The following is a 21,646-nucleotide window of genomic DNA, read 5'->3' on the forward strand; positions in this document are numbered from 1 at the left end:
GTTGACCTAGAAGAGAGAACAAAAGAGATATACAAAGAGAAGCTACAATGGCTCCTGATGACTTTTTATGTCTTTTTTTTTTTAACTTTTTAAATTTATTTTGAGAGAGAGAATGTGTGAGTGTGAGATGGGGAGGGGCAGAGAGAGAGGGAGAAAGAAAATCCCAAGCAGGCTCCACACTGTCAGCATGAGCCCATCACAGGGCTTGAATCCATGAGCCATGAGATCATGACCTGAGTCAAAACCAAGAGTCAGATACTTAACTGACTGAGCCACCCAGACACCCCGTGACTTTTATGTCTTGATTCTAGCCTCATTATGAGGCTTAGCTAAAGTCTTGACTTTAAGAATGAAAGGATATCGGGGTGTCTGGGTGGTTCAATTGGTTAGACATCCAACTCTCAATTTTGTCTGAGGTCATGATCTCACGGTTTGTGGCATCTGTCTCTGTGTTCACAGCATGGAGTCTGCTTGGGATTCTCTCTCTCCTGTATCTCTGCCCCTACCCTGCTTGCTCACTCTCTCTCAAAATAAATAAATAAACTTAAAAAAAAAAAGAATGATGAGATATCATTACCTTATAATTAATTCTCTGGTCTCTCTCTCTCACTTTTTTTTTTTTAAACTGGCTCAGGTTGGTTTCTGTTACCCGAAATGAAAGGAATCCTAACTAATAAAGCAACACACATGCTTTACCTTCTTTAAAATGATTTTCACAACAGATCTCTGAGGTATTTTTTTATTTCACAGATGAGGGAACTGATATTAACTAAGTTGCATAGGTTTTATACCTTGTACATTTCAGGGATGGCATTAGAATTCAAGTTTTGTGGTCCCTAAAACCTGGGCTTTTTCCACTTGGCCCCTATCCCTTTGGAGGTATTCTGTCAGCTGGGAGAATCTTCCTCCATAGCCTCAGATGTTAAAGTTTTGTAAACTTTGAGGTAACAAAGGTTCCAGGTATCACAATCACCCTCTGGCTATTGATTCCCTGGCTTAACCCAGTCTCTGCTTGCCCTCCCCATTAGGAACACAGACCATGCGTTATTCTGGGGCTGGAGGAGCTGTTCCTAGACTCCACAGGGAGCAGAAACCTTCCCCTAAAAGAAACAAAATTAAACCCAAAAGATTGTACATCCTTTGGATAGGTTTTCTGACCTCTGTTCGTCAGCAGGGCCCTAGGGCATACAGGCTTGTACTGCATGAGGTCCCCCCTTGTATAACATTCCCAACCCTCCTTCCACTGGAAAATTTGACCAAGATGGGTCAGTCTATTCTTTCCCAGGAAAACAGAGGGTCCTTTATCCTTCCACTGAAAGCAGACTATGCTGAAGCCTGTTTTTTATTTGTTTTGTGATTAATTATTTGGAATCCATCATTCAGATCCTTCCAGAGAGGTAAGGATGCTGCCTGTTTGAGATGTGTAGCCTGTTTGTCCAGGGAGGTTCTCTGCGGTTCCTGTGTTGCCCAAACCCTTTTTTACCATGATATTTGCTTAAGAACCTATTATATGTTAAAGACATGGACATATTTCTCCCCATCTTCCTAATGACTTGGGTTGTAGTTAAATGACCTATTTTGTGCTCAGAGTAGAAACAGAATTTATTCTCTTTCTATGGATCCTGAGCTCAGGGATTGAGGCTGAGTTCTTGGTATTGGAATTGCCTGCCTTCTGAGGTAGGTCCAGCATAGCTTGACAGAGATAGTCGTTGATTTTTATTTCCTGTGTGATGATTTAGATGGCCATTGATGATTGTAGGAACCACAGTAGCCTGGCCAAAGTTACAAAAGGGGAATGATAATTGCAATATGGAGATCTTGCTCCACTCCCATCCCCATCTTCATTTCTCTCTCCCTCCTGTCAAAACTTTGTAGCAAAATGGTGGCCAATACAATAATCTGGATTACTTGTCCATGTGCCACTGATAGTTTCCTTAAGTACCATGGGGAAAAGTAAAGTAAACTAAGATTAACGTTAGGTAAATCTCACTGTAGTATCTGGCACAGAGTAGTCTCTGAATAAATGTTAAAAGAATGAATTATAATAATAGTTTATAAAGCACTGAATGAAAAAAGAGAATCTATACATCATGATACTCAATGAGAGAAAGGGAAGATAATTCTTTTTAAAAAAATTTTTTTATGTTAATTTTTTTTATTTTTGAGAGAGAGAGAGAGAGAGAGCATGAGCGGGGGAAGAGCAGAGAGAGACAGACAGACAGACAGACAGACAGACAGAATCCGAAGCAGGCTCCAGGCTCTGAGCTGTCAGCCCAGAGACCAACATGGGGCTGGAACCCACGAACGGTGAACTCATGACCTCGACGCTCAACCTACAGAGCCACCCAGGCACCCTGGGAAGACTCTTCTTTATAGAAGAATAGCAGCTAACAAAGTAGAAGTGATGAGACATTAGGGGAAAAAAATCACTATTTTGCAATACCAGTGTAATATTTGATCCAGGCAACGATCATCAATAAATGCTAACACTATTGGGTGAAAGGTGGTTGGGAATAAAGTTATTCACAAGTCTCAAAATATTGACTACAAGATCATTTATTAATTACCAAGGGGAGAGGATACCTTATTATAGAGAAACATAACAAATAATGTCTTAACCAAGCTATTAGTTGAAACACCACCAATAACAGGATGGTGATATTATGTCCCTCTTGAGATGCGGCAGTCTGAAGTATACAACATTATCACCTATTAATCTTTTGTCAAAAATATTTAAACTGAATCTAATTATAAGGAAACAATCTCACAAATTAAAAATGTTAGCCTACAAAATAAATGACATGGACTTTTCAAAAAAAGTTAATTTTGTTTAAAAGAAACAAGTTAGAAAGATGGTTCTAGATCAAAGTCAAGGAGACATAACCAAATTCAATGTGTGAACCCTGAATGGATCTTGGATTTTGAAAAAATTTATAAAAAACATTTTGGGGTCAATTAAGGAAATTTAAATACAGAGTTATCATTAGATGATATTAATTAGTAGTATTGAACTTCTTATGTGTAGTAATGATTCTAAGGTTATATAAGAGAATGTTCTTGTCTTAGATGTACAGATAAAGTGTCATGATGTCTGCAATTTATTTTCAAATGGTTCAGTGGTAAAATTATATATATGGTACATAAAGTATGTGTGTGGAGACAGAGTGTGAGATTGGAGCAAAATGTTAATAACTGTCAAATCTAAGTGCAAAGTATATACTTACTGTACTATTCTTTCAACTTTTTCATGGGTTTGAAAGTTCTCTAAATAAATAAATTGCAGGGGGAAAAAAAGAATGAAGAATAAATGGACTTTCACCTTATGAATGAATTGGAGCTCAGGTAGTTCTTTTCCTGAAATAGGTGAGAGAAATTGGGAAATTAGGCAGAATGAACAGTCAGTAGAGTCATGGAATATCATAGGTTGAAGTTCTTTAAAGCCTAGTGTTTAGAATGGTTCTGAGAAACGATCTCCAAGAAAAAGTTTTCTGGTTAAAAAAATGAGGGAAACAATGTTTGTGCTGTATCTCCCTCTTGCTGAATCACAATGAATACTACTAGTATATTAAAGTTCTGAGTAAAGAAATGTGTTTGATTTCGTTTAATGTCACAGTTTTTAAACTTATTTAACCATGGAACCCCCTTTAAAAAACATTACCCCTATTAATTTCCTTAGAAAGGATGTTCCTCAGAATAAACCTAGAGAAACCCTAATCTAACTCAACATCTTCATTTTATAAGAGAAGAAATGGAATCTCAAACTAGTTGATTTCCCAAGGTCACAGAGGAAGAACAGAGCCAAGAACTTGGGTTTGGAGAAAGGTAATGCAAAGACAATGCTTATTGATATTCACAGAGAAGGAGAAAGCTTTCTTACAAAGATCATGTGGATTCAAATATTTAACACTATTTCCACGAAAGAAAACCCCATATTTTATCCCATTTATAGATGTTCTACATATAGGATCTGTTTTGCAAACATGACACCTTTGTTTATAACCATGGAGACATATGTTGTTTGCTCCTAATATTGTACCATACGTGAGAAAATGAAATGCCTTCTATCTATGATGCTAATTTAAGTTTCATCCTGTTATAGGGACTAAATATTACATGGAATTGTGATAGAATTGCCCTGTCTTAAGTTACAGTATGTACTCTAACAGTTGTGATAGGCTAAGGGGGAAAAAAATTCCCGCATTTTATTGCTGCACGAGCCAACCATGTTAAGAACATACATCTGCTTTAAAACTACACAATTTCTTTTCTAGTGCCCAAGCACATTTGCTCTGGGCTCAAGCAGTTATCAAACCAGGCTCTGTCTCTGATGGCTGCAGTTTGCATTCTGAGCATGAGCACAGCCCTGGTGCAGGACAGGCAGTCTCAGTCAACAGATGTCAACTCCCCTTGTAAAGGCGCTGTTCTGTCTCACAACTGGCAAAGAGAACTGAAGGAGTTCCCTTCCCTTTATGGCTTTTATCTCTCTGGTTAATAGGGGATGATGTTTAAAGGAGGCAATTCTTGAGCAATAAATCCAGACTGCAAATAAAGCAAGGGGAGAGGGAGGAAAATTACAATGTAAGAAGTTTCCTTTATTTACTATGTTTAATTGGGATTCCACACATGAATGAAGAAGAGAAGAGGTTCTCTCCCAGGGTGACCGGGAAGGGGAAAAAAGGTGGGTTTCCTCTGTCTGTGTGCTTTTTAATGTGCAAATTAGTCAGAGCTTTTCCCAGCCCAAGACAGTTTGCAGTTCTGAGTACAGGGCCAGTGTCTCAGTGGGTGCTCAGTAAATATTAATTGAAGAGGACATGGCCTTGAGGAGTGGGCTTAATTACATTTTCTCAGGCACAGCCCTCTAGCGATATACATTAAAGGTCATTCTGTCTCTTGCCCTGGCCCTGCCCCAAACACCCCTTGGGTCCATGAGAGAAGTCTCCATTCCCTCATTTGTCTTCCCTCTTATCTGCAATTCTCCCCAACCCACTCTGCCTTCTGCACTCAGACGCTGATGAGAACAAAACTAGGAAGACTAGAAACAACAGCTGCTACAGCTTCACTTCTTGTGCAGTCTTTCTCCATGGAACCCCACAGTATCCCCCTTGAGCTAGCAGGAAGACGAGAGGGCTGAAGGAATAGTCTGGAGAATCAGCTGGGGACTACAGCAAGAAACATGGTGTGGTAGACTGTGCTTTCATACACAGAAACTCAGCCTTTCTGACAGTGGATCACATACCTGCAATGCCTCCAGTTGAGGAGTATGCACTTTCTGTACCTTCGACGTCAGGCCTGAGCATGTGAGTACTTTAGTCAATGATATGTGGGTAACCTTTGCTATGTCTCATCCAAGCCAAACTATGAACTGAATGTTTGTTTCCACCCAACCCATAGGGTTGTTGAAACCCTAGCTCTCACTATGATGCTATTTGAATGTAGGGTCTTTAGGAGGCAATTATATCACGAGAGTGGAGCCCTTATGAATGGGATCAGTACCCTTATAAGAAGAGACATGAGAGAGATGAACTCTGTCTCAGCCTTGTGAGGATACAGGGAGAACTTCCTGTAAGCCAGGAAGGGGGCCTTCACTAGATACTGCATCTGTTGGTATCTGGGTCTTGGACTTCCCAGCCTCCAGAATTGGGAAACCTAAATATTTGTGGTTTAGTCCACCTACTCTATGGTATTTTTGTTATAGCAGCCTGAACTGACTAAGACAGAACCATTGTATGTTTCCAGCAGCTCTCTTGCTATTTTTTCTTTGCCTTAAGAATGCCGTGTCCAAAAATGGCAAAGGCTCTTTCAGCCTGGATCTGGAATGAAGAAGACATGAGGCTAATTTTAATGCACATGTCTTTTTTATTCCAGATCCCAGAAAAAGCCTTTGTAGTTGTAACTGAGACTTGGGGGTGTTTGTTATAGCAGCAGAGCTGACTAATTAATGTTGTTTGAGTAGAGTAGGAAAATGAAGTTTGTGACTTCAGTATTCCACTAGTACTGGTCTTTACCCATCAGGCTGCAATCTGTGATGCAATCTGTGACTCATCTGTGAGAATAATGAAAGCTCCTGTGGCCTTTGTGCCTGCTGTTTTGACACTGTGCCCCAACAGTCTCCTTGAATTAAAGAAAGCATAGTATGTTTTATGATATGGCATTCCAACTGCCAACATATCAAGCAAGGGGCTTTAAATGAGGGTAGGACATCTAAGGTTAGAGAAACCTTAACTTTTTCCAGAGACTTTTATGAAAAGTGTTATATCTTTCACTTGTCTGACTAGCAATCCAGATTAACTTTCATGCCTTTTCCAATACTGGAGGCACCTACAGCCTTCCAAGAAGAGCAAAGGGACCTATGGCAAAGTAGCATGATGCCCGGATAACTTTTGACTCATTTGTGCTTTGCCTTAGTGTATATGGTCTTTCCCCAAAGCACATGCCTGATGTAAATTATAACTAAATACTGACTTAGACTAATGTCATGGACAGGGAAGAACTACCTAAAAATGAAATATTCATGAATTGAGTTCGATTATAGCTTTGTGTTATTAAGGATAATTATTTGTTGGTTTAAGTTAGCACTATGCCTTTATGAAGCTGGTTGCATGAAAATATTGAATCACACAGCCTCCTTCAGAAACTCTTTGACTAAAATTCTCATTTGTGAGGGGCGCCTGGGTGGCGCAGTCGGTTAAGCGTCCGACTTCAGCCAGGTCACGATCTCGCGGTCCGTGAGTTCGAGCCCCGCATCGGGCTCTGGGCTGATGATGGCTCAGAGCCTGGAGCCTGTTTCCGATTCTGTGTCTCCCTCTCTCTCTGCCCCTCCCCCGTTCATGCTCTGTCTCTCTCTGTCCCAAAAATAAATAAACGTTGAAAAAAAAATTAAAAAAAAAAAATTCTCATTTGTGAAATTTAAGCAGATTACATCATATCAATAGATTTTGTTAGTTATCATAAAATTAGGAGTTCAAGCTAACAGATGATTATAACCAACAACAGAAATGTAACTGTGAACTTTAAAAATATGCTAATGCTTGTCCCTGTATAAAAATATTAGCCTAAGTTCTTTCTATGACATATGCGTATGTGTTTATAATCTATTTTTGTAAGAGGGTAAAAAAAATCAGCTCCAAAAATATCACTCTCCCCTTTGACATTTATCAGTGATAGCAATAATGTCAGGGAGCATTAGTATACTGAAGAAGTACACAGATGCTGCCTGAAGTGTATCTTTTGGTTTTATTTTAAAAAAATGATATATATACTGATCCCTGGGTTAATTTTAAGTGATATTTTAGATCAAATTCCTATACACTACACGGTGATTATGTTGAGATCTGACATCTGGTCTTTACACTTTTGTAGACCCGGGAACTTGCATAAGGCCCAGTAAATAAGAGGGCCTTAAAATGTGATTTGCATGGGCAGACAGACAGACGGATGGATGGAGAGATGGATGGGTATGTGGAGGTAAGAATGAATGAAAGAATAGACAGATGGGTCTCCTCTCCTCCCCAAAAGTAAAATGAGGAAAAAAAATGTTATTGTGTTGATATTAATTTAATCCATTTCAGAAAGAAGTACACATTTTCTTTTAATATAAATAAGATAAATACAAATTAATATAAATTAAATTGTGGTAACCATTATCATTATAGTAATAAATTAGATACTTCTCTCAAGGCATGTTTTGCTTTTAAGTGCCCCTCTTCTGTTACTCCTTAGGCTCAGTGGTGGTAGATAATTTTCTTCATGTCCTCAAAGGCTTTCCTTGAGAACCCTCTCACAGTGACCCACAACAAGATTGGGTTTCATCATCTAGGGAGGGAATATGGCTTGGAGTTCCTCAGTGACTCTAATGTAGTCACAGGGTGTGGAGAAAAGTTTCTGTCATGTTCCTGTAATCCCTTTTATAGGAACAAGGAAATTCAGATTGGAATATAGTTTTCTTGATGATACTTGATGAGATCTATAATTGTCTTTTTTTAATGTTTATTTATTTATTTTGAGAGAGAGAGAGAGAGAGGGAGAGCATGCGCACACGCGCACACACACACACACACACACACACACACACAGGAGTGTGTGCATGCTTGTGCTTGCAGGGGAGGGGTAGAGAGAGAGAAGGGAGAGAATCCCAAGCAGGTTCTCACTGTCAGCACATAGCCCCAGGCGAGGCTGGATCTCACAACCATGAGAGCATGACCTGAGCCAGATCAAGAGTCAGGATGCTTAACTGACTGAGCCACCCAATGGCCCCAGGTCTATAATTGCCTTTTTTTTTTTTTAATGTTTATTTATTCTTGAGAGAGAGAGAGAGAGAGAGAGAGAGAGAGAGAGAGAGAACGAGCAGAGGAGGGGCAGAGAGAGAGAGAGAGAGAGACAGAATCTAAAGCAGGCTCCAGGCTGAGCTGTCAGCACAGAGCCTGATGTAGAGCCTGAACACATGAGCCTGAGATCACGACCTGAGCAAAAAGTTGGCTGTGTAACCAACTCAGCCACCCAGGTGCCCCTATAATTGTCTTAATGAGAGGTTGGTTCCCATACACTAGACCTGTTAGGTTTTAATTATCAACTACTTGTTTCATCCTTAAAAATAAGAACCTTCCAAAAGAAATTTTCACTTCCTTCCTTTAAAATTCTTATATTGAGGGGTGCTTTGGTGGCACAGTCAGTTAAGTGTCTGACTCTTGATCTCGGCTCAGGTCATGATCTCACAGTTCATGAGTTTGAACCCTGCATAAGGCTCTGCTCTGATGGTGTGGAGACTGCTTGGAATTCTGTCTCTCCTTCTCTGTGACACTCCCCAACTTATGCTTTCTCTTTCTCAAGATGAATAAATAAACATTTAAAAAATTAAAATAAAATAAAATTCCTACCTTGTACCCCTCATTCTGTAGCATTTGAGCTCAATCACCACTCCTTCCTTCTTGAATTTGACTCCTCTCTCAGCTTCCATGACCTCACTCCCTTGTTCTTTGCCTATTTCTAAAACGATTCCTTCCTGGAGTCTGCTGCTGGACCCTGCCCTTGATTCATCCTTAAATGTTGTCTTTCCTTGGGGTTTATCCTCCATCCTCTTCAGTTCTTCAGTGCTCTCACCCACTCCTGTGGTTTTACTTCTCACCTCTACACTGGTAACTTCCAACTCATTATATCTAGTCTTGATCTCTTCTCAATTCCAGACCTATGAATCTGAGTGACTACCAGATACCTATGTCAGGATATACATTCACCTTAACCTTCTACTCTGCATCCTATATCTTAATTGGTAGATACTCTCTGTCTCTCCCCCCCATGCCTGGAATTTGAAAACCATTCTCCCAGAGCTTAACAAAGAGTAAACTAAGACATGAAACATTCCATTGCTTCTATTATGGTAGCCATTATGCTAGATTGTACTATACAGAGACATTTCCTACCATGAAGGAAGTTGCATTGTAGGGGGAGAATAAGAGGAGCAAACAAAAAATGGCAAACAAAGGGAAAGCAAGAGTGCATTTAGGAAATAAAACACTGTGAGGGGTGCCTGGGTGTCTCAGTTGGTTGAGCCTCCAACTCCAGCTTAGGTCATGATCTCAAGGTTTGTGGGTTCAAGCCCCACAACATCTGAAGCCTGGAACCTGCTTTAGATTCTGTGTCTCCCTCTCTCTTTGTGCCTTCCCTACTCACGCTCTCTCTCTCTCTCTCTCTCTCTCTCTCTCTCTCTCTCTCAAAAATAAAAAATAAATAAACATTAAAAAAAGAGAAGTAAAACACTGTAAGTGTAAGGAGGAGGGAGAGAGTGATACTGAGTGAAGACTTCAAGAAGAGGCAGCAGCAAGCTCGGCCTTAAAAGCAAGTAGAAAATTTTTCAGTAAAAATGGGATAGTGGGAAGGATGGTATTCCAAAAACAGGTAAAGTATTAAATTGTCCTAAGCTTTAAGGAAAGGGAATAATATTATGTGCTAATAGCGGTGTGTGTGTGTGTGTGTGTGTGTGTTAGGAAAGTGATGAATATGTTAGAAGAAGAAACTAGAAAAGTTAAGTTGGGACCAGCCCTTGAAAGCAGATGTTTGTTTCATTTACTTGAATGAAATGTACTTTGTACTTCCTGTGAGAAGGGTAGGCCCCTAAATTTCAGGGCTGACATTCACTTATGTAGTTACAAAATAATACAAGTTGACATTAAGTTGAAAAAGTACAGTCACGTGATTTCCTGCCATACACCAGAGAAATTCATAGCAGTAAAACAAGTATTTAGTGAGCCAGTATATTGTGGATCCTTTTCCAAGTCTTATTGCTTTCTTGGCCAGCCCTGGACAAAAATGCAAGTCAAGTTAAGAAGAAAAAGGGGAGAGAAAAAGAGGAGAAGGGAAAAGGAGAGCAGGATGAGGAAGGGGGTTGGGGAGAAGGGGGCAGGAAGAGATTAGCAACTCTATTGTTCCCGTAGAATGTTCTCATACTGAGATAACTTCAGCAGAAGAGGAAACAGATTGATCAAACTGGTTTTAATGAGCCTTATATTCCTGCAATCCTCACCAGAAACATAAAATCTGAGCTCTTCAGTAAGAGGTGGATGTTTTTACTCCACTAGTTTTAAAGGGACATGGAACATGATCACCATTTTCCAAGACAGGATTTACCTGAGACTGACTGGTTTAGAAAATGCCTCATTATGGAATCCATATCTTCTTGAGTCCTTTGGTAAGGAAAGCAATAGACTTTTCTGTAAAGAACAGTACCAATAACAGTTTATAAAGAGATAATATGGAAATCTGAAACCATTTGAGAACCCAGATTATGCATATCACTGAACCAGAGGGTATGTTTTACAAAGAGATAATAATATATGTTGTCTGCAAGGACTGGAGTTCAAGAAAGGGAACAGGCTAATGTAGATAGTGCTTGGCTGCCATGATGGACATGAAAACCAAGATGATAGAGAGAGTTCTGTGTTGGGTTACTGTCATCTGAAGAGGACATGTAAAGAGGAAAGTGAATCAGAGGTTGGTCTTCCATGAGTTGCCACCAAAAAGGATGGGAATAGCATCTGTATGAAGTGGCTGCTGGTGGGCAAAGAAAGGTCATTTCCCCTTTTTGTGATAAGCGGTTGTGTGATACACAGGAAAGCATACCATCTATTCATAGAACTAGGATCGGTATATCTGAAGAAACAGTTAATGAGTTTGAATTAAAAACAATTGCACTTATAGGCTCTATAAATGAAGAAATTTGTACCTCAAAGGGTTCATGAGGATTTATAAGTACAGCTCCAGAATCCAGAAAGAAACAGCGACATTAACATGGTGTATTTAAAGGAGATGAAATCCAAGGGAATTTGCCAGATTCAAGAGGAACTCCTCTGTGTTCTATCCAAGCTGAACATTCCATTTTTACAAGGGCTCCTTTGTTGTCATGTTTATACACAGACTAATAAATGCTTGACCTTTTTTAGTGATGAAGGAACAGTCTGTGCCTCAGGAGCATATTATTTCAAGAAGCACAAATGAAGAGAAAGACCAAACCCTTCTGGGACAGATGGGCTAAATATTTTGATATTGGAACCACATGGGGGAAGGCAGGGACTGGGAAGCAGAAATGGAGGCCTGATAAGGAAACCTGGAAACAGCAACTATCCTCTCAAATATTTCCAGGGACTCTAGGTGTGGAGGGCACTGACACCAACCTCACATGAGGGGAGCAAAGTGGGCTAAACATTTTATCTTATGTGTACTAAAAGTGGGCACTGACACCAACCTCACATGAGGGGAGCAAAGTGGGTTAAACATTTATCTTATGTGTACTAAAAGTGGGCAATACATGAGAAAAAATATTTGTGATTTGGCAAAAGTATTGATTTCTCAACTTTTGACTTCTGTATAAAAAGGGACTAGCATTCATCAAGTCTTTACTTTCTACCTAGAATTAAGTGTTTTTTGTGAATTAAGTTACTTAATCATCACATTGACCCTAAGATGCGGGCATTATTATTTCCACTGCTGTCTTTTTTCTTATATGGACATAGAGGTTACAGAGAGAGTGAGTAACCTCTAAGAATCACAGCGTTAGAGTGACTTTAACCCCATTTAAATTAAGGGTGAACTCCAGAGCATTCAAGGGATCTGTGGTAGCTGCCCAGAAAGTACCAAAGAGACATAGATATGTATCTTTGAGATGATAAATCACTGGCGATTGTTACAGCAGTGTGGGGCATGCTTAGAATGTGGTGTTTCAGTACTACTTACTCAGTAGTAAGTGTTTTGTAGTTACTCAGTAACTCAGTAGTTAGTGTTTTGTCTAACGTTATATTGTTTACAGTCATTTCAAGAGCAATGAATACTAATTGATGATGGTGACAGAAAAATTTATTTTAAAAATTGAAAATAGGGGCGCCTGGGTGGCTCAGTCGGTTAAGTGTCAGATGTCAGCTCAGGTCATGATCTCACAGCTTGTGAGTTCGAGCCCCGAGTTGGGCTCTGTGCTGACAGCTGGGAGACTGGAGCCTGCTTCTGATTCTGTCTCCATCTCTCTCTGCCCCTTCTCCGCTCATGCTCTGTCTCTCTCAAATATAAATAAAACGTTAAAAAAAATAAAAAATAATAATAAAATAAAAATTGAAAATAACTTTTGATTCAAAAAGACTTTACTTTGGAGGGTCGAAGACCAATGATGAAATGTGGGACTGCAGTTACAGAACTAGAACCACGGGTATCTAAAATGCAGCAGAAAGAAGCAGTGTACATGTGAAAGCCCTGAGTAACATGAAGCGATTGGTCTCGCTGTTGGGCATAATGAACTCCTACCTGCACTCAGTGCCACACGATGCAGAGTTTATGGCACCTCTGAGACTGTTCGTAAAGTGCAATGTTGAATGGACTGATAACAGCTTTGCTCAAGGACTGCAGTATGTTCAGGGGGTGTCTGCCACGCCTGGGAGTCAAAACCAGCTTGCCCTCCTACCTCCTCCTCCCTGCCAAGAAATCTAGGTGCTCAAGCCTTGACTGTATCTCCTCCATCCTCCCCTCACCCAACTCCTGTTTTCAGAAGCAATCAGATAAACTCATTCATTCTGGAAAGTTTAATGTGTGACTCTTCCAAGGGCAGTTGGTTTTAACAGAAAATGAAGTCTCAGAAGAAAGGTACAACAAGGTTTCAAATTTAACTCAGTATATTCAGGAGTGTGGAAAACCAAGAGGTAGCTTTTTTGTTTTCCATAAATGATCTAATCTTATTTCTCCAGCCTTTTTCACACTGGGTGAAGTGAGGGGGAAAAAAAATCTGAAAATTGCCATTTAAAGCCATCTCCAGTCTCTTCCAGCTTCAGATAGTCTTATTTTGAGCAATTACTTACAATTTACCACCTGTATTAGTTTTCTGTTGCTGCTATAAAAAAATGAACATGAATTTAGTGACTTAAAACAACATGAATTTATTATCTTGCACTTTTAAAGCTCAGAAGTCCTAAATGGGTCTCATTAGGCTATCATCAAGGTGTCCACAGAGCTGTTTCCTTTCTGGAGGCTTGAGGGGAAAATCCCTTTCCGTGTACTTTCCAGCTTCTACAGGCTGCCTGTATTCCTTGGGTTATGGTCCTATTCTTCCTTCTTCAAAGCCTGCAACAGCTGATGGAGTTCTTCTTATGTCTTTTTCCTCTGATCTGACTGTTCTCCCTCTTCCGCATTTAAGGATTCTGATCACACTGAGTCTGTCCAGATAATCCAGTATAATCTCCCTACTTTAAGATCAATTGGTCTTAAAGCAGTCTTAATTCCATCCACAATCTTAATTCCCCCTTGCCATGTAATGTAATTTTTCACAGGGGGCCATTGTTCCACCTACCATACCACCTTTCCCAAGTTGTTTCTCTCCCTCTTACTATTCCTTCCTCAAATGGTAGTAGAGAAGGCCTTACACCCGAGGGTTATCTCTCCTCTGAATCATTGCTGGTTTTGACTACAAAGTGTTAGACCCAGCTTGTTTCTGGCCAGACTGGATGCCACTGATTAAATCTGTGACTTGTGAATTGCGTCTGTTACAGTTATCTTATGATGTGTAACAAACTGTCTCAAAAGTTTAGTGGCTTGAACCAACAATGTTTTAACCATTAAACCAACAATTACTTTTCAGGAGTCTGTGGACATGGTGTAGCTGAGGTCATTCACGTGGCTGTATTCAGCTGAGAGATTGGCTGGGACTGGAATGTCCAAGATGATCTTTGTCCTCCACAGTCTTTTCCCTCATCATTCAGAAGTGTGGCCTGAGTTTCTTTACAGCAAGGCAACTGGCTTCCAAGAGAACAAAAGCAAAAGCTGCCAGAGTAGGGCCTCTTACATGTACCACTTCAGCTACAATCAATTGGTCAAGACAAAGTGTAGGGTCAACCAGATTCAAGGCGAAGGAAAACAGACTCCATGTGTTTGTAGATACAGGTATGAGGGGAAATGATAGCAGCTTTGGCAGGCAGACTTTCACGTAATCTGTTCTCTTAGCTTGATCAGGGCCTGAGGCATTGGCTCTGTGAATCCTGAACTTGACTATTAATGTCAGTCAGCACTTTCCATCATTCAAGGGTGGGCTCTACACTTAAGACGAACCTGGGGGGTGTGCCCTACAGTCCTTTGCCCCAGGGCCACTGAACCTCTAAAATAGTAATCCCCTGCTAAACGCTTCAGTTGGCCCCATGATCCACATTGCAGCCCCAGAGCTAGTGGGAAATCCTGGACACTTTGGGTGCTACAGACTGCTAAAGGAAGCTTGGAAATACTAATGTAGCTCTCTCCAATGAGCTGTGCTGTGCCACCATTTTTACTCTGCTCAGCCTCCTGGTCAGAGTGGAGCACTTTGCATGGGGGTCTCCTTTAGGAGTTGGAGTTAGAGATACAGTTTGCCTACCCATGAGTAAGCAAATAATACATTCCTTATCTGAAGGGAGGGGTACAAACTCTCCACTTTTGGATTTCTCCTGAAATCGATCTCATTGCTCCTTCCTCTTGGATTTTTCCCAGAAGGTCAAATCAGAGCACTCATGACTAATTGCTTGATTCTCAACATGTCCAGAACAAAAGGACTTTCCTCCTTTCCCTTGCTTATTGGGTAGTGCCTTTTCTCCCTTTGTAATTCCTTTATGAAAGGTAGTATTTGTCCAGTTCACTACTTAAGCTGATGGGGATGATAATGGGCAAACAAATAAAATGGATGAATATTTCCAAAAACTACCATCCACATTAAGAAATAAATCTCTCATTAGGATAATTAAAGCATCAGTCATTCAGGTTGATGGCCTGGAGGATCTGCCCTGGAGTCTCCCTGCACTGTGACTATAGCAGCCATTTCTCTTTGGAAGGTGACTGTTGCCAATTAAGAGCTTCCAGGAAGCCAGGGCATAAGGGGAAGTGTAGATCACCTCTTCATACATCACCATTATGTTCTTCCCAGTACCAAACACATACATGCCCATACATACACTCGGACAGTCTCTATCACCTGGGCTTCCTAGAGACCAGTCACCCATCCTGCTCACTCCTTGGGTCTTCGCTCCCCTTCAGACAGCAGGGGCCCCAGCTGCTGTTGATGCTGCCCAATAAACTGGCATCAAGTATAAATTGTCAGGAGCTGAAAGTGGAGATACAATCTATCTGTGAGTTACACAAGCAGTGCATTTCCCAAGGACTCTATCTGCTCTGCCTTTGTTGGGGTAGTTAGAAAATGCATGATTTTAGACTTATAGTGTATATATAGCTGGGAAATTCAACAATGGTTATACCCATTACCTTGTGTATATGTGTTAAATGTATTTCTTAGGAGAATCCTGCCCATTTTGTCATTAGACAAAATTGTATACTGATGTGAAATATCATTGCCACAGCACTTTGAACATCTAGGGAGCTCTAAATCTATGATGTTAAATATTGAGGAAAAGGAAGAATAAGACAACTGCATAAAGCTTAGCCATGGAAAAGATGTTGATGCTCTAAAGTTCCTGCAATGTGTACACAAAAGCTACTTCCAAATTAAGTGGTTTCCTTCAGGAAATATACCTCTGATTCTTCAGTTCTCCTGGGGCCTGGAGATGTGTTGGGGGTACCCAGATTTCTGATGTACACAATCCTTCATAGCCAGGTGGGTAAGAGGACTAGAAGCTAATAATAATTGGATCCAGGCTGAACACAAGATGGAAACCCAGGAGGTGAGAGTCTGAAACTGATGTGAGGGTCCAGAGAATTTTGTCCACCAGCAGAGACCTGCTTTGAATTATACTTTGCTAAGAAGAGGCAACATGATGTTTGGCAAAAGAACTGGGTCAGGAATCAGAACACCTGGGTTCCAAGCCCTAGTTCTGCCAATGACTACTCATGCAAGCCTGAGTGACTCAATCTCTCTGAGCCTCATTTTCCTTATCTATAAAATGAGGGAGGTTGGACTGCAGGTACTTTATGGTATATAGTTCTCCGACAGTGTGCCTATAATAATTATGTGTTAGTGAGAAGAAATAGAAGATATGAGATTATACTAAATCCTGTTCACACTAGTAGGTTGCTGTTGAGATCTCTGACATGCCAAATGAGAAATAGTCATAAGAGTTCATTAAGATCCAAGTATCCTCTTTTTTGTTGAGAAAAGCTGGATTGGAGAACAGAACCATGGCTGAAATCAGGTCTTTTACTCCTTTACCTCAAGTCTATCCTTGGGGACCCATGTAAGGAGCACATTTGATCTGCAGAGCACACAGCCAGGTAGTTGAAAGGAGAGTGGGGATCTACTTCTCACTCTGTGGTCCTCCAGACCATGTGGGATACTACATGGAAGCTAGAGGAGAGGGGTAGTTTGTCTTACAGTCAGGCAGCTCTAAAGAGAAAGCCCAGAGGAGCTAAGCTGGCTCAATTATTTCCTATTATCACCAATCAGATTAGTATCTTCACATTCCTTGGGGGGAAATGAGGGAATTACAAGAACAGAAGTAACATTTATTATTCATTCTACAGAGGAGAAATTCCCATTTTGGAAGCCAAAGCTTTTGAATGTTGGGAGAAAAATAAAATGGTTTTTCCTACAAGTGCGCCCACTGTTCTTGGATTTGGGGTGTTTAGAGGGGAAGAAGACATGACAAGTGGGAAGCATGTATATAGAAAGAAAGTTTGGGAGACATGATCTCAAATACAAGCCCATTCATAATGAAAAAGCAGCTTATAGCTTTTGTCAACCTAGCCCTCCCATATTACTATATACTTGGTGAGAAGCTGAAAGTTCATAAAAATGATTAGAAAATTTTGTCATTCATGGCCTTAGTTAAAAGGAAGCAAAATCCAAAGGGTAATGGCCTAAATGAGACATAGATTAATTATGAAAGGAAGAGAAAATGAAAGAGCTCAATGTTTATTATGTATCTTCTTTGTGTCAGGACCCATATTGGGTGCTTTACATACATGAATTATTTAATATCATTGCAGTGACTTCCTTACAAAGATAAATATACTGAGGCTCAGAGAAGTAAAACAATTTTCAAATGTCAGGTAACTGACATGGGACAGAACCAAGATAAGAACTCAAGTCTTACACCAGTCTGTGCTTTTTTTTAAAAAAAATTTTATTTATGTATTTATTTATATATGTTTTAGTGTTTAGTTATTTATATTGGGAGAGAGAGAGAGAAAGAAAACACACATGGGATTGAGCACAAGCAGGGGGAGGGGCAGAGAGAGAGGAAGAGAGAGAGTCCCAAGGAGATTCTGCACTGTCAGCACAGAGCCCAATGTGGGGCTCGGCTTACAAACCATGAGATCATGACCTGAGCCAAAATGAAGAGTTGGATGCTCAGCCAACTGAGCCACCCAGGTGCCCCTATTTTATTTATTTTGAGAGAAAGAGAGAGAGAGAACAGGGGAGGGGCAGAGAGAGAGAGAGAGAGAGAGAATCCCCACCAAAGCTTGTGCTTTTAAAAAATATCCCACATTGCAGAGGCTCCTGGGGGCTCAGTCAGTTGGGTGTTGGACTCTTGGTTTTGGTTGAGGTCATGATCTCACGGTTGGTAGGTTCAAGCTCCTAGTCGGGCTCTGGACTGGCAGAGTGAAGCCTGCTTGGGATTCTCTCTCTCCCTTTCTCTCTGCCTTTCTCTCTCTCTCTCTCTTTCCCTCTCAAAATAAATACACTTAAAAAATAAATTCCATGTTGCGTTTAGAAACACTTTTATCCAAGACAAAATCCCAAACAGCAGAGCTAGTGTTTGGAAGGTATTAGAACAAGTAGGAAAATTGAGAAATTTGGAAACTTAAAGCACCTAGAGAATATTGTATTCCATAAGCCTAAAGCTTAGTTCAATGACCCTTGTATTGGAGAATAAGGTGGATGGCTGCCTTACCCTGGGTATGGGAATTTGGCTCCAAAATTAGACCTAACGGATGGTATAATAGACAAGGTGGGAAAAAAGGACTGAGGAAGCACTAATTGTGTCCTACATAGAAACTGTTAGGCCCACAATGAATGTTTTTAGTGATAAGAACTGTGATGACAGTAATTATTCCATGTTTAGGAAATAACAGTAAAGATGGAGGAGGATTGGGAATTCAAGATGTAGCCTTGCTAAAGAGGGACTCTTTATAGAGGTTGATCCAAAGCCTGAATTGCTGAACAAGGACCAAGGGCCACTGAGGTACTTGCTAAGTAAAAGGGCAAAGTGGTTAATAGTAATATCTGGCATCAGGGAAATATGAACTAAAAACCGTGGAGGCCGCAGAATGCTGATGGTTGTTTAAAAGAAAAACCATGAAGAAATCACATCAATGTCAGTTTCCTAATTTGAACAAAGTACTGTTCTACTCTTCATTTGCTGGACAATGCTTCCTTTCTGTCTCTGGAAGTAATTGTTATGTTATAGTCTTAGGGTCCATTATAATGCCAAATGAATATGTCTAAATTAATACCTTGCCAATCTGTATCTTCAGAAAATGAAGTGTCACAAAGAAGTGAGTTTTCCAGTGAATTGAAGCTTACACCCTTTAAGGACCAAGCTTTTTAAAAATTAAGCTATTTTATGGAAATTATAATAAAATGGATTCCATTCTTGGCCTCATTAAACAGAATACATTGAACATCATTTAACATATCTTAATGACTCCAAACAAGATATCCTCAGGGTTTGGTGAAATATACAGTGTCCTACTGCAATCTTTGCTGAACCCAGAGGTGCTGCCTATGACCACTATGGTGGCTTCTGCTCTGCAGCCCATGTCCCACATATGTACCGGTTTCTAGTCTTCCTGCTTCAACCCAATAATTCTCTCAATATATCATCTGTAACCTTTGTATGAACTAATAGTTATGGAAATCAAATCACTAATCTTTATAAACACGCCACCATATTTATATAGGATTTTCTATATAAATCAGCAGGTTATAATATAAAGGCTTAGAGATGACCTGTGATTATGACATAAATAAATCACACAGACTTTATGGTGGAGAATTTCCTTGTTGTTTGAGTATCTTTTTTTTTTTTTAAGTAACTCACAGCATATATGCTATTTTAATTTTTTTTTACAGTTTCTCAAATCATAAAGGTTGAACATTTGTTTATTTATTAATTTTTTTAATATAATTTATTGTCAAACTGGTTTCCATACAACACCCAGTGCTCATCCCAACAGGTGCCCTCCTCAATGCCCATCACCCATTTTCCCCCAACCCCCATCAACCCTCAGTTTGTTCTCAGTATTTAAGAGTATCTTATGGTTTGTCTCCTTCCCTCTCTGTAACTTCCCCCCCGCCTTCCCCTCCACTATGGTCTTCTGTTAACTTTCTGAGGATCCACATATGAGTGAAAACATATGGTATCTGTCTTTCTCTGCCTGACTTGTTTCACTTAGCATAAAACTCTCCAGTTCTATCCACGTTGCTACAAATGGCCAGATGTCATTCTTTCTCATTGCCAAGTAGTATTCCATTGTATATTTAAACCACATCTTCTTTATCCATTTGTCAGTTGATGGACATTTAGGCTCTTTCCATAATTTGGCTACTGTTGAAAGTGCTGCTATAAACATCCTGTATCCGTTGGGTAAATTCCTAGCAGTGCTATTCCTGGGTCATAGGGTAGATCTATTTTTAATTTTTTGAGGAACCTCCACACTGTTTTCCCGAGTGTCTGCACCAGTTTGCATTCCCACCAACAGTGCAAGAGGGTTCCCATTTCTCCACATCCTCGCCAGCATCTATAGTCTCCTGATTTGTTCATTTTGGCCACTCTGACTGGCATGAGGTGATATCTGAGTGTGGTTTTGATTTGTATTTCCCTGATGAGGAGTGATGTTGAGCATCTTTTCATGTGCCTGTTGGCCATCTGGATGTCTTCTTTAGAAAAGTGTCTATTCATGTCTTCTGCCCATTTCTTCACTGCATTATGTTTGAATATCTTTTACATTGGTGCTTACCTAAGTTCAGAGCTGTATTCTGGATGCTTATGATTTTTGGTGTCTGATCACCAGATAGAACATGATTGATATTTGCGAGTTTTGTTGTTCTTTATTTTCTAAGATGATGTCAACACTCTAAGAGTCTCATATTATTCAGAAATAAGTTAGAAAATAAGTTCAAAAGGAAGGAATCCTATTGTATTATGTAGTTGTTGCTGTGTAACAAACCGTTCCAAAATATAGTTGCTTACAACTGTACTTGTCTCTTACCATTTTGTGGCACACTAGACAATTTTCCTAGTCTCTGCAGGTTCTTTTGTGGCTGGACTCACATGTTTGGGGCCCCAGCTGTCTCTAACCATGTCATCTCATCCTCTAGCAGAAAAGCCCAGGCTTTTTAACATGGTGGACAAGAGCAAGTGACCCCACTATGCAAGCACTTTTTAAGCCTCTATTTGTGTTATGTCTGCTAATGTACCAGAGGCCAAATCAAGTGTTCTTCTTCCTACCACCATCTTGGTAGAGTAGCTTTTCTTATTACCTCTACTTCCTTTTCCTGCATTCACTTCTCACTTCTTGTTAGTTTTTTTTTTAATGTTTATTTTTGACAGAGAGAGAGAGAGAGAGTGAGTAGGGGAGGGGCAGAGACAGAGGGAGACAGAGGATGTGAAGCATGCTCTGCGCTGACAGCAGTGAGCCTGATGTGAGTCTCAAACTCATGAATCATGAGATCAGGACCTGAGCTGAAGTCAGATGCTCAACTGAGTGAGCCACCCAGCTCACCTCTTGTAAAATGGTTCTTGTACCATTGAACCCTCTTGTAAAATGGTTCTTGCTGCTACTATTCTAGTAATTAGGTTAACTAGCTACTTCCTAATCATCAGTGATGCCTTCCTATCTTCCTCAAACATTTTAGGGTTTTTTTAACATTTTATTTTATTTTTTGAGAGACAGACCATGAGCAGTGGAGGGGCAGAGAGAGAGAGAGAAGACACAGAATCCAAAGCAGTCTCCAGGTCCTGAGCTGTCAGCACAAGCCCAACGTGGGGCTTGAACCCATGAACACGAGATCATGTCCTGAGCTGAAGTCAGATGTTTAACCGACTGAGCCACACAGGTGCCCCAACATTTTAGTTTTTAATATAATTAATCTTTTGTTAAAGTACCTTTTTTAAAAATTAAAAAAAAAATTCCAAGTAATCTCTACACTGAACGTGGGGCTTAAACTCACAACCTTGAGATCAAGCATCTCATACTCTATTGA

Source organism: Lynx rufus, unplaced genomic scaffold, assembly GCF_022079265.1.
Source record: "Lynx rufus isolate CCGP_SWC_20201006 ecotype Redwood Valley unplaced genomic scaffold, mLynRuf1.p SCAF_3, whole genome shotgun sequence".
Lineage (NCBI taxonomy): Eukaryota > Metazoa > Chordata > Mammalia > Carnivora > Felidae > Lynx > Lynx rufus.